This window comes from Salmo salar, chromosome 19 (assembly GCF_965601325.2).
Source record: "Salmo salar chromosome 19, fSalSal1, whole genome shotgun sequence".
NCBI classification, from domain to species: domain Eukaryota; kingdom Metazoa; phylum Chordata; class Actinopteri; order Salmoniformes; family Salmonidae; genus Salmo; species Salmo salar.
The window spans coordinates 24,699,708-24,722,511 of record NC_138309.1 but is presented as its reverse complement, the minus strand read 5'-3'; positions in this window follow the sequence as shown (position 1 = coordinate 24,722,511).

Genomic DNA, 22,804 nt, shown 5'->3' with positions numbered 1-22,804 from the left:
AACAAAAATCAAGGTAGATTTATTCTTTATCTGAATGAGGTGTCCATTTGAGGCTAATGCGGAGCGGACACGGCAAAATTTTATCTCTGATTTATAAAAATATCATGTATCTCCGGAACATTTGAAGAAGTTAGGCTAGTCAGGCAAATTTGGATTATAAGCGTTATCATATTTCCCAGCATGCTCTACTTCAGGTAGATTAAAAACAGATATAGTTTTTTAACACTATCAGTTGGTGTTTTTGCATGTACATTGATTGATTAATCTTATGTTATACAAAGATAAATAACATACATTTATCTAAACTAATACAATCCGTTAGTTCATTAATTTGCAACCGTTACTGAAATGGTTGTTCCAGTTTAAACAATCTTCATATCCTTGGTTACAAATTTGAATGCTGGTTGCAGGGGAATAAAAATGTCAACTAACACTGGCTGTATTCCAATAGGAATAATACTTTGTATGTAAGCCAGTATAATTTCAATTGCAGGTAGGGTTACAAAATGTCAGTAACTACAGTGACGAAAAAAAAGTTTTTGATCCCCTGCTGATTTTGTACATTTGCCCACTGACAAAGAAATGATCAGTCTATAATTTTAATGGTTGGTTTATTTGAACAGTGAGAGACAGAATAACAACAAAAAAATCCAGAAAAACGCATGTCAAAAATGTTATAAATTTATTTGCATTTTAATGAGGGAAATAAGTATTTGACCCCCTCTCAATCAGAAAGATTTCTGGCTCCCAGGTGTCTTTTATACAGGTAACGAGCTGAGATTAGGAGCACACTCTTAAAGGGAGTGCTCCTAATTTCAGTTTGTTACCTGTATAAAAGACACCTGTCCACAGAAGCAATCAATCAGATTCCAAACTCTCAACCATGGCCAAGACCAAAGAGCTCTCCAAGGACGTCAGGGTCAAGATTTTAGATCTACACAAGGCTGGAATGGGCTACAAGACCATCGCCAAGCAGCTTGGTGAGACGGTGACAACAGTTGGTGTGATTATTCGCAAATGGAAGAAACACAAAAGAACTGTCAATCTCCCTCGGCCTGGGGCTCCATGCAAGATCTCACCTCGTGGAGATGCAATGATCATGAGAAAGATGAGGAATCAGCCCAGAACTACACGGGAGGATCTTGTCAATGATCTCAAGGCAGCTGGGACCATAGTCACCAAGGAAACAATTGGTAACACACTACGCCGTGAAGGACTGAAATCCTGCAGCGCCCGCAAGGTCCGCCTGCTCAAGAAAGCACATATACATGCCCGTCTGAAGTTTTCCAATGAACATCTGAATGATTCAGAGGACAACTGGGTGAAAGTGTTGTGGTCAGATGAGACCAAAATGTAGCTCTTTGGCATCAACTCAACCCCGTGTTTGGAGGAGGAGGAATGCTGCCTATGACCCAAAGGACACCATCCCCACCATCAAACATGGAGGTGGAAACATTATGCTTTGGGGGTGTTTTTCTGCTAAGGGGACAGGACAACATCACCGCATCAAAGGGACGATGGACGGGGCCATGTACCGTCAAATCTTGGGTGAGAACCTCCTTCCCTCAGCCAGGGCATTGAAAATGGGTCGTGGATGGGTATTCCAGCATGACAATGACCCAAAACACACGGCCAAGGCAACAAAGGAGTGGCTCAAGAAGAAGAACATTAAGGTCCTGGAGTGGCCTAGCCAGTCTCCAGACCTTAATCCCATAGAAAATCTGTGGAGGGAGTTGAAGGTTCGAGTTGCCAAACGTCAGCCTCGCATCCTTAATTACTTGGAGAAGATCTACAAAGAGGAGTGGCACAAAATCCCTCCTGAGATGTGTGTAAACCTGGTGGCCAACTACAAGAAACGTCTGACCTCTGTGATTGCCAACAAGGGTTTTGTCACCAAGTCATGTTTTGCAGAGGGGTCAAATACTTATTTCCCTCATTAAAATGCAAATCAATTTATAATATTTTTGACATGCGTTTTTCTGGATTTTTTTGGTTGTTATTCTGTCTCTCACTGTTCAAATAAACCTACCATTAAAATGATTGACTGATAATTTATTTTTCAGTGTGCAAAGGTACAAAATCAGCAGGGGTTCAAATACCTTTTTCCCTCACTGTATTCAACACTTCCAGAGGATTTCCGGAAATCTCCGTTGCAAACCTTGTGTAAATGGGAGTGAATAAGTAGTGATGTTATGCTAGGCAGTTTACTTTGGTGCAGTGTGCCGATGCTTGTGTGGCTTTATCAGAAGCATGTGATCAATGACGTCCAAAGCTTTATTTTGTCGAACAACCACCTCTTTGGTATTGGTTACGGTAAATCGCTACCCTGCACACATGGTATGATGTGTTCCAGGTCACCTATAATGCTGTTCTAAATTTTTTTGACCACCAGGTGGCACTAGTGTACACTGTGTTGATCAAAGCCTTGAGTAATTTAGCTATTTTTGACAGAATTGGCTGGAAATACTCAACACTTCAGGACACTCCACTTCCCCATCACTAGGTATAAGCAGGAAATCTTAAATATTTTAAGCAGAATTTCTGGGAATTTTGCAACCTATTTGCAGGCCTGATGTAAACTGTAAATTCCAGGCCACTGTTTAATATTAAAATTAAACCTTTTGAGATACATATCAATTAAAACTTAAAAAATAACATACACCTAAGAACTCACTTGTTGAATGCAACCTAACTAAGTTCGAAAAAGTTCATATATATATTCATATATCTCTGTCACTAACAACTAACAATTAAAGTCATTGGTAGTAACTCTACAATACACGCAAAAAGGAAAGGCACACTGGGAAATTATATTGGAGGGGTGGTTTAGTGGGGGTGTGGCTTTACGGCTGTTATTTTTTGGTCACCCGTGAGTGGAAGTGTTGTACCAGTTTAACTCTGTATGCTAGAGGTACACATGAATACTTTTATGTTGCCCCATCAAAGTGATTGTGGGAGAAAAAAAAACACATTTGTTGTTTTTAAGTAGACACGTGGCTGTGTTATAAAGAAAGGCATAGTTTCTAAGAGTGTGGGTTTACTTTACGCTATGAACTGACACTCTCTATTGTTGGAGGATTCAGCTCTTAAATACTTGGCCTCCACTAGTAAAGCACAATGGAAAAATAATACATTATAATTTATTTCCGTTGCTATTTAGGTGCCTGTACAGTACTGTACTCATATATTTGAGCCAATATTCTAGCAGTAGAAAGCCCACTTCAAGCACTGGCCTTAGTTATGTCTTAGTAAAGATTAGTGCTGTTATGTTTGATACCGGAGCTCCAAGGCGTAACTCGAAATCGCTAAGCAGTTTACATTCGAAGCAGCGTGTCGATGCCTGTATCACTTTATCAGAAGCACATGATTAAAAACCTCTTAGTGATCCCTTAACGCGCCAATCCCGTTGGCGGGATAGATTTGACAACACCCGGTGAAATTGCAGAGTGCCAAATTCAAACTACGGAAATATCAATATTCAACATTCACGAAAATATCAAAATTAAGCTTAACTTCTTGTTAATCCAGCCGCTGTGTCAGATTTCAAAAAGGCTTTATGGCGAAAGCACACCATGCGATTATCTGAGGACAGCGCCCCGCATACAAACACATAGAAATGTTTTTCAACCAGGCAGGTGCGACACAAAAGTCAGAAATAACGATATAATTCATGCCTTATCTTTGAAGATCTTCTTCTTTTTGCAATCCCAAATGTCTCAGTGACACAATGAATGATTGTTTTGTTCGATAAATTCCTTCTTTATCCTGTTGGGGCTCGGGGGCAGTATTGAGAAATTTTGAAAAAAATATGTGCCCATTTTTAACTGCCTCCTACACCAACTCAGAAGCTAGGATATGCTTATTATTAACACATTAGGATAGAAAACACTCTGAATTTTCTAAAACAGTTTTAATGGTGTCTGTAAGTATAACAAAACTCATATTGCAGGCAAAAACCTGTGAAAAATAGATTTAAAAAAATGTGAATTTTGTGACTGTACTATTTAGTGTCATTGTTTTATAGATACCATAGTGAGAAAGGATTCATTTCGCAACTCCTACGGCTTCCACTAGATGTCAACGATCTTTATAAAGTTGTTTGAAGCGTCTATGATAAACAGAGAGCAAATTAGAATGCATGGAAGTTGACATGTCGTCACTTCATTTTTTTGCGCCTGCGCATAAATCTGAGAAGCGTGAGTTTGTCACAATTGTTTATCTAGACATAGGATAGGTTGTGTGAAAATATTACTGATGTTTAACGTTAAAAATGGACCAAAAGATTAATGATAAACAACGTTTGACATGTTTGAACGAACGTAAATAGATTATTTACTAGGTTTTTTTAGCTTTTCGGCGTGATTTTACACCCCCCCACCACGTTTTGTGGGAGCATAATGAACGCAAACTACTTGGTGTTATTTGGACATAAATTATGAACTTTGTCAAAAGAAACCACATTTGTTCTGGACCTGGCAGTGCCTTCTGATGGAGATAATCAAAGGTAAGGGGATATTTACAATGTTATTATCGATATTAGATGATGCTAACTGTATAGCATAGCTTATTGTTCTTAGCATAGCACCCCGTTTATTGCAAAATGTGATTTCCCAGTAAAGTTATTTTGAGATCTGGCCATTCGGTAGCAATTACGAGATGATAATATATTATTCTTTGAATGACAATATTATAATTTACCAATGTTTTCGAATAGTAATTTTGTTATGTTCACCGGAAGCATTTCAGAGAAGAAAAAAATCTGAATTTCACGCTACTGTAAAATGCTGTTTTTGGATATAAATATGAACATGATGGAACAAAAAATGCATGTATTGTATAACATAATGTCCTAGGAGTGTCATCTGATGGAGATTGTCAAAGGTTGGTGCATAATTTTAGCTGGTTTCTGCTTTTGGTGACGCCTGACCTTGAATTGAAATTGGATGTTTGTACTTTTGTGGCTATGTACTGTCCTAACATAATCTAACTTTATGCTTTTGCCGTAAAGCCTCTTTGAAAATCGAACAATGTGGTTAGATTAAGGAGATGTTTATCTTTTAAATTGTGTAAAATAGTTGATTGTTTGAGAAATTGAAATTATTAGATTTTTGATGTTTTGAATTTCCAGCCTTGTTAGCAATCCCGACTCGGGGTTCATTGCTAACCTGTAGCCCCAACAGGTTAAATCCTCAAAATGTCCATTTATTTGGCGCGTTTGATTCAGAAATACACAGGTTCCAACTCGCCCAACATGACTACAAAGTATCTAATAAGTTACCTGTAAACTTGGTCCAAACATTTCAAACAATGTTCCTAATCCAACCTCAGGTATCCTAAATTGTAAATAATCGATAAAATTTAAGACCGAATAATCTGTTTACAATATCTAAGAAAAATAACACGGAGCGCGCTCCTGTTCACACGCACCAAAATACTAGAGACCTTCAGAGTGACACGTACAAAGAACAGCAATACTTCTTCATTTCTCAAAAGAAAAACATCGACCAATTTCTACAGACTGTTGACATCTAGTGGAAGCCATAGGAACTGCAATCTGGGCCCTAATAAATCAGGGTTTCCATAGAATATCATTGGAACACACAATGACCTCAAAAAACACATTCCCTGGATAGATTGTGCTCGGGGTTTTGCCTGCCAAATCAGTTCTGTCATACTCACAGCCATCATTCTAACCGTTTTAGAAACTTCACAGTGTTTTCTATCCAAATCTATCAATTATATGCATATCCTAGCTTCTGGGCCTGAGTAACAGGCAGTTTACTTTGGGAACGCTTTTCATCCAGACGTGAAAATATTGTCCCCTATCCCTAAGAAGTTTTAATGACATTCAAAACTTTGCTTCATTGAAGAATCACCTGATTAGTTTGGTATTGGTTTATAGAAGACAAAAAACTATTTGATGTTGCCAATTATTTGAATGATTACTTTATTGGCAATGTCGGCAAACTTACGCAGGAAATGCCAACAACGAATAGTGAGACATTGTATTTATGCATAAAAAGACAAATAATGAAAGAAAAGCATTGCAAGGTTTGAATTTTGTAAAGTTAGTGTGAGTGAGATGGAACAATTTTGTTATCGATCAATAATGACAAACCTCCTGGCATTGACAACTTATATGGAAAGCTACTGAGGATGGTAGCTGACTCTGTAGCCACTGCTATCTGTCATATCTTTAATCTTAGCTTAGAGGAAAGTATTTGTCCTCAGGCCTGGAGGGAAGCCAAATGAGTTTTCTCTACCCAAGAGTGGTAAAGCAGCCTTTACTGGTTTTAACAGTAGACCTATAAGCTTGCTGCTAGCTCTTATCAAAATGTTGGAAAGAATTGTGTTAGACCAAATACAATGCTATTTCTCTGTAAACAAACTAACAACAGACTTTCAGCATGCTTATAGAGAAGGGCACTCAACATGTTCTGCACAGACTGTGGGAGCTGTACTGTTAGATTTCAGTGCAGCCTTTGATATTAGTGACTATAACCTGTTGTTGAAAAAAATTATGTGTTATGGCTTTTCAACCTCTGCCATATCATGGATTCAGAGATATCTATCTAGTAGAACTCAAAGGGTTTTATTTAACGGAAGGTTCTCTAATGTCAAACATGTAAAGGGTATTGATTCAACCATATATACGCATCAGCAACCACAGCTAATGACGTCACTGAAACCCTTATCAAAGAGTTGCATTCTGTTTTGGAATGGGTGACCAGTAATAAACTGGTCCTGAACATCTCTTACCCTAAGAGCATTGTATTTGGTACAAATCACTCACTAATTTCTAGACCTCAGCTGAATCTGGTAATGAGTGGTGTGGCTGTTGAACAAGTTGAGGAGACTAAATTACTTGGCGTTACCTTAGATTGTAAACTGTCATGGTCAAACATATAGATTCAATGGTTGTAAAGATGGGGGAGAGGTCTGTGCGTAATAAAGAGATGCTCTGCTTTTTGACACCACACTCCAAAAAGCAAGTCCTGCAGCCTCTAGTTTTGTCTAATCTTGATTAGTGTCCAGTTGTGTGGTCAAGTGCTGCAAGACATATTTAAGCTGCTGCTGTCCCAAAACAGAGTGGCACGTTTTGCTCTTCATTGTAATCAGAGGGCTGATATAAATACTATGCATGTCAGTCTCTCTTGGCTAAGAGTTGAGGATAGATTGACTGCATCACTTTTTATTTTTATAAGAAACATTAATGTGTTGGAAGTCCAAAATTGTTTGCATAGTCAACTTACACACAGTTCTGACACACACACTTACCCAACCAGACATGACACCAGGGGTGTTTCCGCAGTCCCCAAATCCAGAACAAATTCAACAATAGTACAGTATTATATTTGGAACTTTGTTCCATATCATATTGCTCAAATGAACAGCAAACCTGGTTTCAAAAAACAGATAAAGCAACACCTCACAGCACAACGCCTCTCCCCTATTTGACCTAGATAGTTTGTGTGTATGTATTGGTATTGATATGTAGGCTGTGTGTGCCTTTTTAAATTATTTTGGGAATTGATGTAGTTCTGCCCTTGAGCTGTTCTTGTCTATTACCAATGTAATTAGAGCAATAAAAATACATGTTTTGTCATACCTGTGGTATACGGTCTGATATTCCACGGCTGCCAGCCAATCAGCATTCAGGGATCGTACCACCCAGTTTATAATATCAGTTAATCAATGTGCATGTACTGTAGAAAGAGATATGAAAACAAACTATTCTAAAAATCAACCTGCAACAACTCATGATGGGTAATAATAGTAATGAAGCCCCTTAACTTTACACAGTCGAGTAACAACAACACCATGTGATTACAGTGATTTAAATAACACTTGATTTATTCACTGCAGGTGGTGTCAAAATCAATCCCATTGCATTTGCCAAGTAACCAAGCCTATCAATAAAGGGTTTAGCTCATGAGACCACTTTCAAATAAATCTTAATCACCAAACCTAGCTTTGTTAAAATATAAAACGTTTGGGAGCAGCAAGGCGACAATAACGAAGCCTGGTTCAACAGCGTTGTCTTTTTTATCCTGGCGATGTTATGATATAATGCTTCTGACCCCAATCTATTTAGAAATATTGTTGTTGTTTAAAAAAACAGATATCTTGTTTTTCGTTTAATTTGATTAAAAACGAAACTTATTAGAATGTTTCACTACTCTGGCTTTATGCTGACAATGTGCAATGCAATTTAGGAGCCGTCTGCTATTTGTGGAAAAGTGTGAATGTGATCTGTAAGATGGTTCCATAATGTGTATAACACATATTTAGGAGCAGTATAACGGTGATTGTACATCCCCACTTTCTCTTTGCATTAGAACTTTGGTCTGCTTCTGTGAAAAGTTTGGACTCATTATGTGCGATGTCCACTGAATGAAAGATGTCAGTGTCTGGAAAGCCTGTTCAGAAACATCAAGTTGTGAGGCCTCCAGGAGTGGCACAGTGGACTAAGGCAGGTATTCCCAAACTGGGGTACGCAATGTTGTCTGGGGTACGCCAAATAAAAATGTGATTCACATTTTTTTTTAAATGTACTAACATTTTCAAACAGTCCATTTATATTTTCCAAAGGTGCTATACATTTCAGTGAGTTTCTTTTCTCGCCTGAGTAACCTCATGTCACTGCCAAAAATACAATTAAACCATCTAGGGTTCAGTGAAATAACAAGAAAATGTGAAATACAGGTATCCTAATCAAATAATTAACATCCAATCACATTAACCATTAATCTCTCGCTGGAAACCTTCACTCTTGTGCAGACATTTAGAAATTAAATATGACAATTTGAAAAATAAGCCACAGGAGTTTTTTGAGAGAGAATAAAGATGATTTTCGAGAGGTAATACATGTCTAAAAGCAACAGATAGCATTAATAAGAAGAGGCTAGAAGCATCTTATATGGTGAGCTACCGAGTGGCTAGGACAGGCAAGCCCCATACTATTGTGGAGGACTTAATTCTTCCTGCTACCGCGGGACAATGCTGGGGGAAAGGACAAAAACACTATACAGACAATGCTTTCATCAAAAAACACTGTTTCACGATGCATCAGTGACATGGCAGGACATGTTTTGAAACAATTACTGCTCCGCATACAAGCCAGTGAATTATATGCATTACAGCTAGATGAGTCAAGAGAAGTGGCGAGCCTGGCACAGCTCCTGGTATACTATGTCCGTTAGGTTAATGGGGGGTCAATTAAGGAAGACATCCTCTTCTGCAAACCACTGGAAACCAGGACAATATGGGAGGATATTTTTAAAGTACTGGACAGCTTTGTGACATCAAATGGACTTTGGTGGTCAAGATCTGTTGGTATCTGAACTGATAGAGTGGTAACGCGTGTGCAAGCAGTTGATCCCGACGCCACCTGGGTACACTGCAGCATCCACCGAGAGGCTCTTGCTGCCAAGGGAATGCCTGACAGTTCGAAATAAGTTTTGGACACTACAGTGAAAATGGTTAACTTTGTTAAAGCAAGGCCCTTGAACTCTCGTGTATCTTCTGCATTATGCAATGATATGGGCAGCGGCCATGTAACGCTTTTCTTTTTTGCAGACGCTCTTATCCAGAGCGACTTACAGTAGTGAATGCATACATTTCATTTTCATTTCATACATTTTTTTTTTTTTTTTTTCTTCTTTTTGTACTTGGCCCCCCGTGGGAATCGAACCCACAACCCTGGCGTTGCAAACACCATGCTCTACCAACTGAGCTACCAACATACAGAAGTGCGCTGGTTATCAAGGGGCAATATATTGACACATTTTTTTGAATTGAGAGACGAGTTTAAAGTTTTCTTTACTGACTATCATTTTCACTTGTCTGACCGCTTGCATGATGACGAGTTTCTCACAAGACTGGACTATCTGGGTCATGTTTTTTCTTGCATGAATGATCTGAATCTAGGATTACAGGGACTCTCCGCAACTATATTCAATGTGCTGGACAAAATTGAGGCTATGATTAAGAAGTTGGAGGTCTTTTCTGTCTGTATTAACAAGGACAACACACAGGTCTTTCCATCATTGTATGATTTTTGTGTGCAAATGAACTCAAGCTGACGGACAATGTCAAATGTGATATAGCGAAGCACCTGAGTGAGCTGGGTGTGCAATTATGCAGGTACTTTCCCGAAATGGATGACACCAGCAACTGGATTCGTTATCCCTTTCATGCCCTGCCTCCAGGCCACTTACCGATATCTGAACAAGAGAGCCTCATCAAAACTGCAACAAGCGGTTCTGTGAAAATGTTATTTAATCACAAGCCACTGCCAGATTTCTGGATAGGGCTGTGCTCAGAGTTTCTTGCCTTGGCAAATCGCGCTAAGACACTGATGCCCTTTGCAAACACATACCTATTTAGAGTGGATTCTCGGCCCTCACTAGCATGAAAACTAAATACAGGCACAGACTGTGTGTGGAAAATGATTTAAGACTGAGACTCTCCAATACAACCCAACATTGCAAAGTTATGTACATCCTTTCAACCATACTCTTCTCATTAACCGGTGGTGAGTTATTCACAATTTTTGATGAACAAATAAGGTTTTATATGTAAGATGGCTAAATAAAGATCAAAATGATTGATTGCTATTATATTGTTACTTGTGACCTGGTCCTATAAGAGCTCTTTGTCACTTCCAATGAGCCAGGTTTATGTGTTTATGTTTAATAAATGTATTGTATAGTGTGTGTGTGTGACAAGCTTACAATGAAGGCAAAAAACAACATTTGAGAGCACGCTGACCCTGGTGCTAGAGGGGGTACGCAACTGGAGGTTGAATGTTTGAAGGGGTAGGGGACTATAAAAAGTTTGGGAACCACTGGTCTAAGGCACTGCATCGCAGTGCTAGCTGTGCCATTAGAGATCCTGGTTCGAGGCCAAACTCTGTCACAGCCAGCCGCGACCGGGAGACCCATGGGGTGGCGCACAATTGGCCCAGGTTTGTTTGTGTTAGGGGAGGGTTTGGCCGGCAGGGATATTCTTGTCCTATTGCACACTAGCGACTCCTGTGGCGGGCTGGATGCAATGCACACTGACACGGTCGGCAGGTGTACGGTGCTTCCTCCGACACATTGTTCTGGCTGGCTTCCGGGTTAAGTGGGCATTGTGTCAAGAAGCAGTACGGCTTGGCTTTTCTGGGTTGTGTTTCGGAGGACGCATGGCTCTCGACCTTCACCTCTCCTGAGTCTGTATGGGAGTTGCAGCGATGAGACAAGACTTTAACTACCAAGTGGATAGCATGAAAAAGGGGATAATAAGGAAAAAAATAAACATCAAGTCGTTTAAAAAGTACAGCTTTTTGTTTTTAAATGTATCATTTTTCATCTTCCATTTTCCTCCTTTGTACGTAAAGATCCCTGTCTGCAGTGCTGAGGCTATTGATATTTGCCTGTTTGTTTACCTTAACAATTCTTCACGTGGCAAATTTGCTACAGGCCCTATCAACGGTGAAGGTAGGCTAATCTTATGTAATGTTTTGTGAGCATGTCCATGGCTCTGGCATGGCCATTTCGAAATGTGAATGCATTGTATGATAATATTTCCATGTTGAAGCCAAACATTAGGCAACTTTTTGCTGTAAAAAACTGGATAGGCCTACGTGTTTATCATAACTAGTCATATTATAGCCTAGGGCTACTTGATAGTCTACTTTTGAATAATTAACAATAGCAATCTGCAAATGATAGGATGAACACCCATGCCCTCCTGTGTAATTGGGGTTGATGACAATACAATATATAATACCTTAAATACACATCTTGAAGCAATCACATATTTAGCGATGGAGCATGTTCTGATTGGCCAGTATTGGGTCAAGCCTCTACAATCCTACAACTTATTTATTCATCAAAACCCAGCCCTTTCACCCCACCATCAGCTAAAGCACCCATAATTATACTTTTTACTCCATACATTTTCCCTGACATCCAAAAGTACTAATTACATAATGAATACTTAGCAGGACAATAAAATTGTCTAATTCACACACTTATCAAAAGAACATCCTTGGTCATCCCTACAGCCTCTGGGGAACTCACTAAACACATGCTTAGTTTGTAAATGATGCCTGAATGTTGGAGCATGCCCCTGGCTATCTGTAAATAAAAATAAAACAAGAAAATTATGCCGTCTGGTTTTCTTAAAATAACAACATTTAAATGATTTATACTTTTACTTTTGATACTTAAGAATATTTAAAACCAAATATTTTTAGACTATTTTACTGGATGACTTTCACTTTTACTGGAGTCATTTTCTATTATGATATCTTTTGTTTTTCTCAGGTAGGACAATTAGGTACTTTTTCCACCACTGTGTCTGCGTGTGTGTGCCGAGACTGAATGAAAAGCCTACCACCAGAAGTGGTCTAGCTGTGTTTCATAAAAGAATGGAACATGTGATTTAAAGATAAAGAATATCCAGACAAAAAGACACAAAACAATACTCTCCCTGTCAGCTTGATAAAAATATACTTTGTCACCTGTTTTTCCAACATATTTAATGATGTACCATGAACACTAAACTCTGGATCTGTGTGTGTGTGTGTGTGTGTGTGTGTGTGTGTGTGTGTGTGTGTGTGTGTGTGTGTGTTTGTGTGTGTGTGTGTGTGTGTTATTTCTAGGGTGTTTAGGGTAAGGTTATAATTAGTGTTAGGGTTAGAATTAGGTTAAGGTTAGGGTTATGGTTAAGTTTAGGGTTAGGGTAAGGGTTTGGATTAGGTTTAGGGGTTAGGGGTTATCCTCTCCTACCAAACAACTCGCTGACTATCGCTCCGAGTCTGGAAGGTTTTAAGAACCGTCACTTTCAATTATTTCTGAAAGAGAGATGTTTCTCAACCAGATAGGCATTCAGAGGAGTTTTGTGAATCACCCAGTCTGAGATGCTGACATACCCTGTCTTGTCTGCTCTTTGGGTGTTTATCTTTAGGATATTTGGCTAAAAGACAAACACTCTAGTGTTTGTAATACCCATAGGCCTCTGGTCAAAGTGCACTACATAGGAAAAAAGGTGCCATTTGGGATACACCTAGTTCTATAGCACATTCAGGTTTCTATAGCTTTTGTCCTTTCAACCAGGGGCTCAGTACTGTGTACCTATGAGTTTAAGGTAATGTGACATTTCTAGGACTTCTGTACCTTCCTATTATGACATTCTACTCCAGAAGAAAGGAATATATTCCTCAGAGTCAAATCACGCCCTAGTCAAAAGTAGTGCACTACATGGGAATAAAGTGCCATTTGAGACGTTAGATAATGCTCTCATGATTCCTTACTAACTGTAAATATAGAATCCTTACTATTCTTAGAGGGAGGGGTTGGATGCAAGGAGGTTTCTACACTGTATAACCATAAAACATGTCACACGTTTATAACTTAAACATCAGTGTTTAAAACTTAAACATTAGGCATCTAGATCTGTCAATAAGTGGTCTCATAAACACAGGGGTCTCTCAATAAGTGGTCTCTTAAACACAGGCTTTTAGAATGCAAGATTAAACATGAGAATCAGCTTTTTCCAGTCAGTTTCCAACCAGGAGAACACCTGTATCTCCAAAGTGTTCTGATTTTCAACACTAGTGCTTACTTTCCTATTGTCATGTTTGGAGTGCATTTAGTCATTAGAAATTGATGTGACTTTCCATGACTTTTATTCAGATCAGTGTTAGGAATGTCTGTCACCTTACCTATGTTTTAGCACAACTGAACAGGACATTTGATTGAAAAGATATTTTCAACCGTGTGGCGTTATTATGTGACTGTGTTGAGTTTTCTATTCAAAAGGGCATCGGGAGGGGCCTCATTATTATATTCCCCAGCATGCTTTGTTGTAGGTAGAGTTCTAGAATAGTTTGTTTTAATATCTATGTATCCTCATGCACATTGACTAATTGATCTTATACTATCCAAAGGTAAATTCATTTTTCTAAACTAATCCAATCTGCTAGGGTTTGGCTTTCTTGCACCCTTTACTGAGGGTGCAACAAACTAGAACTTGTTCTCAACTAGCCTACCTGGTTAAAACCTGTTAGGTACAGACGTTCCGCTAGCGGAACGCCTCACCAATATCCAATAGTATAGCGTGGCGCGAAATACAAAACACCTAAAAAATGCTATAACTTCAATTTCTCAAACATATGACTATTTTACACCATTGTAAAGATAAGACTCTCGTTAACCTCTCTGGGCTAGGCGGGACGAAATCGTCCCACCTACACAACAGCCAGTGTAATCCCGTGGCGCGATTTTCAAATACCTTAGAAATGCTATTACTTCAATTTCTCAAACATATGACTATTTTACACCATTTTAAAGACAAGACTCTCATTAATCTAACCACACTGTCCGATTTCAAAAAGGCTTTACAACGAAAGCAAAACATTAGATTATGTCAGCAGAGTACCCAGCCAGAAATAATCAGACACCCATTTTTCAAGCTAGCATATAATGTCACAAAAACCCAGAAGACAGCTAAATGCAGCACTAACCTTTGATGATCTTCATCAGATGACACACCTAGGACATTATGTTATACAATACATGCATGTTTTGTTCAATCAAGTTCATATTTATATCAAAAACCAGCTTTTTACATTAGCATGTGACGTTCAGAACTAGCATACCCCCGCAAACCTCCGGTGAATTTACTAAATTACTCACGATAAACGTTCACAAAAAACATAACAATTATTTTAAGAATTATAGATACAGAACTCCTTTGTGCAATCGAGGTGTCCGATTTTAAAATAGCTTTTCGGTGAAAGCACATTTTGCAATATTCTGAGTACATAGCCCAGCCATCACGGCTAGCTATTTAGACACCCACCAAGTTTAGCCCTGACCAAACTCCGATTTACTATTACAAAAGTTTGATTACCTTTGATGTTCTTCGTCAGAATGCACTCCCAGGACTGCTACTTCAATAACAAATGTTGGTTTGGTCCAAAATAATCCATAGTTATATCCAAATAGCGGCGTTTTGTTCGTGCGTTCAAGACACTATCCGAAGTGTAAATAAGGGTCACGAGCATGGCGCAATTCGTGACCGTACTTCGAAGCTTGTCAACCGCTGTTTAAAATCAATTTTTATGCTATTTTTCTCATAAAAAAGCGATAATATTCCGACCGGGAATCTGCGTTTAGGTAAAGAGACAAAAGAAAACAAAGCATGAGGTCGACTCGGGCACGCGCCTGAGTCTCACAGTACTGTAACCAGCCACAGCGAAAGCAAAACATTAGATTATGTCAGGAGAGTACCCTCCCAAAAATAATCACACAGCCATTTTTCAAGCAAGCATATATGTCACAAAACCACAGCTAAATGCAGCACTAACCTTTGATGATCTTCATCAGTTGACACTCCTAGGACATTATGTTAACCTGTTATGGCTAGGGGGCAGTATTTTCACGGCTGGATAAAAAACGTACCCGATTTAATCTGCTTACCACTCCTACCCAGTAACTAGAATATGCATATACTTATTACATATGGATAGAAAACACCCTAAAGTTTCTAAAACTGTTTGAATGGTGTCTGTGAGTATAACAGAACTCATTTGGCAGGCAAAAACCTGACAAGGTTTCATGCAGGAAGTGGCCTGTCTGACAAGGTGTCGTTCTTCTTGTCTCTGTTTATTGAAGAGTGAGGATCTTAGCTGTCCCGTGACACTTCCTACGGCTGCCATAGGGTCTCAGAAGGCGGTAAAAAGCTGAATCGTGGCTTTGCAGGCTCTGGCTGAAAAAAAGTAGCGCGTTTGGGTAGTGGCTGGTTACAGTACTGTGAGACTCAGGCTCGTGCCCGCGTCGACCGAAAGCTTTGTTTACTTTCCTCTGTTTAGCTAAATGGAGATTCCCGGTCGGAATATTATCGCTTTTTTACGAGAAAAATGGCATAAAAATGGATTTTAAACAGCGGTTGACATGCTTCGAAGTACGGTAATGGAATATTTAGATTTTTTTTTGTCACGAATTGCGCCATGCGCGTGACCCTGATTTACCATTTCAGATAGTGTCTGGGATGCACGAACAAAACGCCGCTATTCGGATATAACGATGGATTATTTTGGACCAAACCAACATTTGTTATTGAAGTAGCAGTCCTGGGAGTGCATTCTGATGAAGACAACAAAAGGTAATCAATCTTTTATAATAGTAAATCTGATATTGGTGAGTGCTAAACTTGCCGGGAATCTAAATAGCTAGCCCGTGATGCCTGGGCTATGTACTTAAAATATTGCAAAATGTGCTTTCACCAAAAAGCTATTTTAAAATCGGACATAGCGAGAGCATAGAGGAGTTCTGTATCTATAATTCTTAAAATAATTGTTATGTTTTTTGTGAACGTTTATCGTGAGTAATTTAGTAAATTCACCGGCAGTGTTCGGTGGGAATGCTAGTCACATGCTAGTCACATGCTAATGTAGAAAGCTGGTTTTTGATATAAATATGAACTTGATTGAACAAAACATGCATGTATTGTATAACATAATGTCCTAGGGTTGTCGTCTGGTGAAGATCATCAAAGGTTAGTGCTGCATTTAGCTGTCTTCTGGGTTTTTGTGACATTATATGCTAGTTTGAAAAATGGGTGTCTGATTATTTCTGGCTTGGTACTCTGCTGACATAATCTAATGTTTTGCTTTCGTTGTAAAGCCTTTTTGAAATCGGACAGTGTGGTTAGATAAAGGAGAGTCTTATCTTTAAAATGCTGTGAAATAGTCATATGTTTGAAAAATTGAAGTTTTTGTATTTTTGAGGAATTTGTAATTCGCGCCACGCCTATCATTGGATATTGGAGCAGGTGTTCCGCTAGCGGAACGTCTAGATGTAAGAGGTTAACGTTCACAAAATACATAACAATTATTTTAAGAATTATAGATACACAGAACTCCTGTCCGATTTTAAAATAGCTTTTCGGTGAAAGCACATTTTGCAATATTCTGAGTACATAGCCCGGCCATCACGGCTAGCTAATTTGACACCCACCAAGTTTGGCACTCACCAAACTCAGATTTACTATAAGAAAAATTTGATTACCTTTGCTGTTCTTCGTCTGAATGCACTCCCAGGACTTCTACTTCAACAACAAATGTTGTTTTGGTTCGAAATAATCCATAGTTATAGTCAAATAGCTCCGTTTTGTTCATGCGTTCAGGTAACTATCCGAAGGGTGACGCGCCGGTGCGTTTCGTGACAATTTTTTTTGCAATATTCCATTACCGTACTTCGAAGCATGTCAAACGCTGTTTAAAATCCATATTTATGCGAACTTTCTCGTAAAATCGCGATAATATTCCAACCGGGAGATGCATTAATTCAAACACTGAAAGTAAAACATGGAGTCGTCTCGTGCACGCACGCTCCAGTGTCATTGTTCCCAGAAGGACCACTCACAAAAACCCATGCTGTTTTTCGCCCAGAGACTGGAGAGCTCTCATTCCACTTTCTGGCGCCTTCCTAGAGCCAATGGAAGCCTTAGAAAATGTCACGTTACAGCAGAGATGCTGTATTTTTGATAGAGATGCCCTAGTAGGAGAACAAATTGTCAGACAGGGCACTTCCTGTATAGAATCTTCTCAGGTTTTGGCCTGCCATATGAGTTCTGTTATACTCACAGACACCATTCAAACAGTTTTAGAAACTTTAGAGTGTTTTCTATCCAAATCTACTAATTATATGCATATTCTAGTTTCTGGGCAGGAGTAGTAACCAGATTAAATCGGTACGTTTTTTATCCGGCCATGAAAATACTGCCCCTTATTAAATAAAGGTGAAATAAATAAATACAACTGAGAAGGTTGTTCCAATTAATATGCTTTAGGTAGTCTTGTTTGTTTAATCTTACACCATACCAGTCATTCTGAGTGCAGGTTGTGAGTGATCCAATGTCCCAATTGTTGGCTAGACTCCCTCTGGATTACTGATGGCTTTGCAAACCAGTGTATTGTATCTTCCAGGTCTGACATGATCTAAGAGTTTCTGAGTATAACAAGTCCATAACTAAATTCCTTATGAAATGTATAATATACATGTGGTCATAAACAGTTTACATTTAACAGAAACATACTCAATTAGGCAGTCTTTTGGTGAAGACTTACCGAATGCAACAACCATGTCTCTGTCACTAACAAACACAGTCAAGGGTTGGTACTGTATCGCTCACATTCACTTCAAAGGCATGTGGGGAAAATATGCAAATATGGCATTATACCCTATTGTCAAGGGTAGGTACTGTATTGCTCACATTCACTCAAATCCTGTGGGGAAATTATCAAAATGGCACTGACAAAGATGGTTGCCTCGCTTCGAGTCCTTAGGAAACTATGCAGTCTTGTTTTTTTATCAACATTGTTAGCCCAGAAAATCTTAAATGTTATTACATACAGCCGGGAAGAACTATTGGACATAAGAACGACATTAACTTACCAACATTACGACCAGGAATACGACTTTCCCGAAGCGGATCCATTGTTTGGACCACCACCCAGGATATTGGATCTAATCCCAGAGTCCGACCCAAAACAACGTTGCCGCAGAAGGGGTAGACGGAGCGGCCTCCTGGTCAGACCTTGGAGGCATGCATACCAGCCACTGCTTCCGAGTATATTACTCGCCATTGTCCAGTCTCTAGACAACAAGGTGGATGAAATTAGGGCAAGGATTTCCTTCCAGAGAGGCATCAGAAATTGTAACATTCTCTGTTTCATGGAAACATGGCTCTCTCGGGATATGTTGTTGGAGTCCGTACAGCCACTGGGTTTCTTCATGTGTTGTGCCGACAGAAATAAACATCTCTCTGGGAAGAAGAAGGGCGGAGGTGTATGCTTCATGATTAATGACTCATGGCGTAATCATAACAATCATAACAAATCCTTGTGTTCACCTGACCTAGAATTCCTTACAATCAAATGAAGACCACATTATCTCCCAAGAGAATTCTCGAAGAGATACCACGACGGCCCTCAAGGAACTTCGCTGGACTCTATGTAAACTGGAAAATAAATATCCTGAGGCTGGATTTATTGTAGCTGGGGATTTTAACAAAGCTAATTTGAGAACAAGGCTACTGGATCACTGCTACTCTAACCTTCGCGATGCATACAAGGCCCTCCCCCACCCTCCCTTTGGCAAATTGGACCAAAACTCAATTTTGCTCCTATCGTATTACAGGCAGAAATTCAAACAGGATGTACCCGACAAGCTCATTCAACACTGGTCTGACCAATCGGAATCCACGCTTCAAGATTGTTTTAATAACGCGGACTTGGAAATGTTCTGAGAAGCCTCAGAGAATAACATCGATTTATACGCTGACTCGGTGAGTGAGTTTATAAGGAAGTGCATTGGAGATGTTCTACCCACTGTGACTATTAAAACCTACCCTAACCAGAAACTGTGGATAGATGGAGGCATTCGCGCAAAACTGAAAGCGCAACCCACCGCATTCAACCATGGAAAGATGACTTGGAATATGGCTGAATATAAACAGTGTAGTTAGTCCCTCCACAAGGCAATCAAACAAGCAAAATGTCGGTGTAGTGAAGCCGCAATTCAACAACTTAGACACGAGGCGTATGTGGCAGGGTCTAAAGGCAACTACGGACGACAAAAGGAAAACCAGCCACATCACGGACACCGACGTCTTGCTTCCAGACAAACTAAACACCTTCTTTGCCCGCTTTGAGGATAATGCAGTGCCACCGACACAGCCCACTACCAAGGACTGCTGGCCACCCCTCTCTTTCTCCGGGGCTGACGTGAGTAAGACATTTAAATGTGTTAACCCTCGCAAGGCTGCTGGCCCAGACGGCATCCCTAGCCGCGTACTCAGAGAATGTGCAGACGAGCTGGCTGGTGTGTGTTTACGGACATATTCAATTGCTCCCTACTCAGTCTGCTTTACCCACATGCTTCAAGATGGCTACCATTGTACCCGTACCCAAGAAGTCAAAGATAACTGAACTAAATAAATATCGCCCCGTAGCACTCACTTCTGTCATCATAAAGTGCTGTGAGAGACTAGTCAAGGATCATATCACCTCCAACTTAACTGCCACCCTACCCACTTCAGTTTGCATACCGCCCCAACAGGTCCACAGACGATGCAATCGCCATCACACTGCACACCGCCCTATCCCATTTGTACAAGAGGAATACCTATATAAGAATGCTGTTCATTGACTACAGCTCAGCATTCAACAGCATAGTACCTTCCAAGCTCATCATTAAGCTTGATTCCCTGGGTCTCAACCCCGCTCTGTGCAATTGGGTCGGGGACATTCTGATTGGCTGCCCCCAGGTGGTGAAGGTAGGAAACAACACCTCCACTTCGCTGTTCCTCAACACTGGGGCCCCACAAGGGTGTGTGCTCAACACCCTCCTGTACTCCCTGTTCACCCATGACTGCGTGGCCATGGACCCATGATTGCATGGGCACGCCTTCAACTCAATCATCAAGTTTGCATCCAACACAACATTAGTGGGCTTGATTACCAACAACGACGAGACAGCCTACAGGGAGGAGGTGAGGGCACCTCTCACTCAACGTAAACAAAACAAAGGAGATGATCGTGGACTTCAGGAAACAGCAGAGGAAGCATGCTCCTATCCACATCGACGGGACAGAAGTGGAGAAGGTGGAACGTTGTTCCTCGGCGTACACCTCACGAACAAACTTAAATGGTCCACCCACACAGATAGTGTGGTGAAGAATGCTGAACAGCGCAGAATGCTGAATTTGGCTTGTCACCAAAAACCCTGACAAACTTTTACAGATGCACAATTGAGAGCATCCTGTTGGGCTATTTCACAGCCTGGTACGGCAACTTCACCGCCCTCAACCGCAAGGCTCTCCACAGGGTAGGGCGGTCTGCACAACGCATCACCTGGAGCAAACTACATGCCCTCCAGGACACCTACAAAACAGAATGTCACAGGAAGGCCAAAAAGATCATCAAGGACAACAACCACCCAAGCTACTGCCTGTTCACCCCTTTACCATCCAGAAGATGAGGTCACTACAGGTGCATCAAAGCTGGGACCGAGACACTGAAAAACAGCTTCTATCTCAAGGCCATCAGACTGTTAAACAGCCATCACTAACACAGAGAGGCTGCTGCCTACATACAGACTCAAATCATTAGCCACTTTAATAAATGGATCACTAGTCACTTTAAAAAATGCCACTTTAATAATGTTTACATATCTTACATTACTCATCTCATAAGTATATACTGTATTTTATACCATCTATTGCAACTTGTCTATGCCGCTCGGCCATCGCTCATCCATATATTTATATGTACATATTCTTATTCCATCCCTTTACATTTGTGTGTATTAGGTAGTTGTTGTGAAATTGTTAGATTGCTTGTTAGATATTACTGCACTGTCGGAACTAGAAGCACAAGCTTTTCGCTACACTCACATTAACATCTGCTAACCATGTTTATGACATTTGATTTGATTTGAATGTTAAAACAACACCCCCAGTTTAGTGTTTAAAACATAAAGGCCTTGTGCTAAATAAACCTGTTCATGTGTCTAAAAAGTGTCACAGCAAATTAACATGTTCTGGTGTTTACAATCTAAAGACTGTGACGTGTTTTCATTGAAATTAGAAATGCCTCGAGGCGTTTAAAAAGTGTTACAGAAAAGTGTAAAGTTCAGTGTTCAGATCGTAAACAGTTGGATTTTCAGTGTATTCCATGAGAATAGATTACTTTAGAATGATGACAGTTTGGCAACACCTGTCTCTGTGTATGATGAGCTATAGAGAAGGGTTGGACTGAGTCACCTGACACAACAAGAGGTGGCCAAATGACATAGCTCAACATCGCTCTCGCTCTCTCTTTCTCTCTCTATGTCCTACACAGACCATTAAGATGGATGACCCCTTTCTGCTCATAAAGCTGAATGACTAAAAGTGGTTTCATTCTAGTTATTTTTTAGCACATCGTTAGTGTTTTGGTTAGTCAAAACAAACTAAAAGTAGCACCAAAATAGTACCATACTGGTAGGTCATATTGCCCTTTCCATAGAGAAGCCGTATCATATAAACAATTGGTGTTGATCTAAACCTAATACATACATTTGTTGAAATAACAGTGTATGTAATGTAGACCTAGTATGTCAGTAGTTTTATAAGAGTGTATGTAATGTATGTGACTATACACCAGCCCTGTGCTGAGAGAATGCTAGACTGAGCTTTGTGTCCTAATGCAAGGTGAAGTGCACGTGAAGACGAGTGAATCAACAATTGACAGAGCTTTTGTTGCATCTTTAATTATGGCCTAAGTAGCTCCTCAAGGACCTGACCCACAGGGATGGGTCGAGAGGGATGCTGGCCTATTTTGAATCCAATGCTTCCAACAGTTGTGTAAAGTTGGCTGGATGTCCATTGGGTGGTGGAACATTTTTGATACTCACAGGAAACTGTTGAGAATGAATAACCCAGCAGAATTGCAGTTCTTGACTCAAACCAGTGCACCTGGCACCTGGCACCTGAATGGTACGCCATTCAAAGGCACTTAAATCTTTTATCTTGCCCGTTCACCCTCTGAATGGCACACATACACAATCCATGTCTCAATTGTCTCAAGGCTTAAAAAAAATGTTTTAACCAGTCTCATCCCCTTCATCTACACTGATTGAAGTGGATTTAACAAGTGGCATCAATAAGGGATCATAGCTTTTACCTGAATTCACCTGGTCAGGATATGTCTTGGAAAGAGCAGGTGTTCCTAATGTTTTGTACACTCAGAGTATATGTTTGTTTA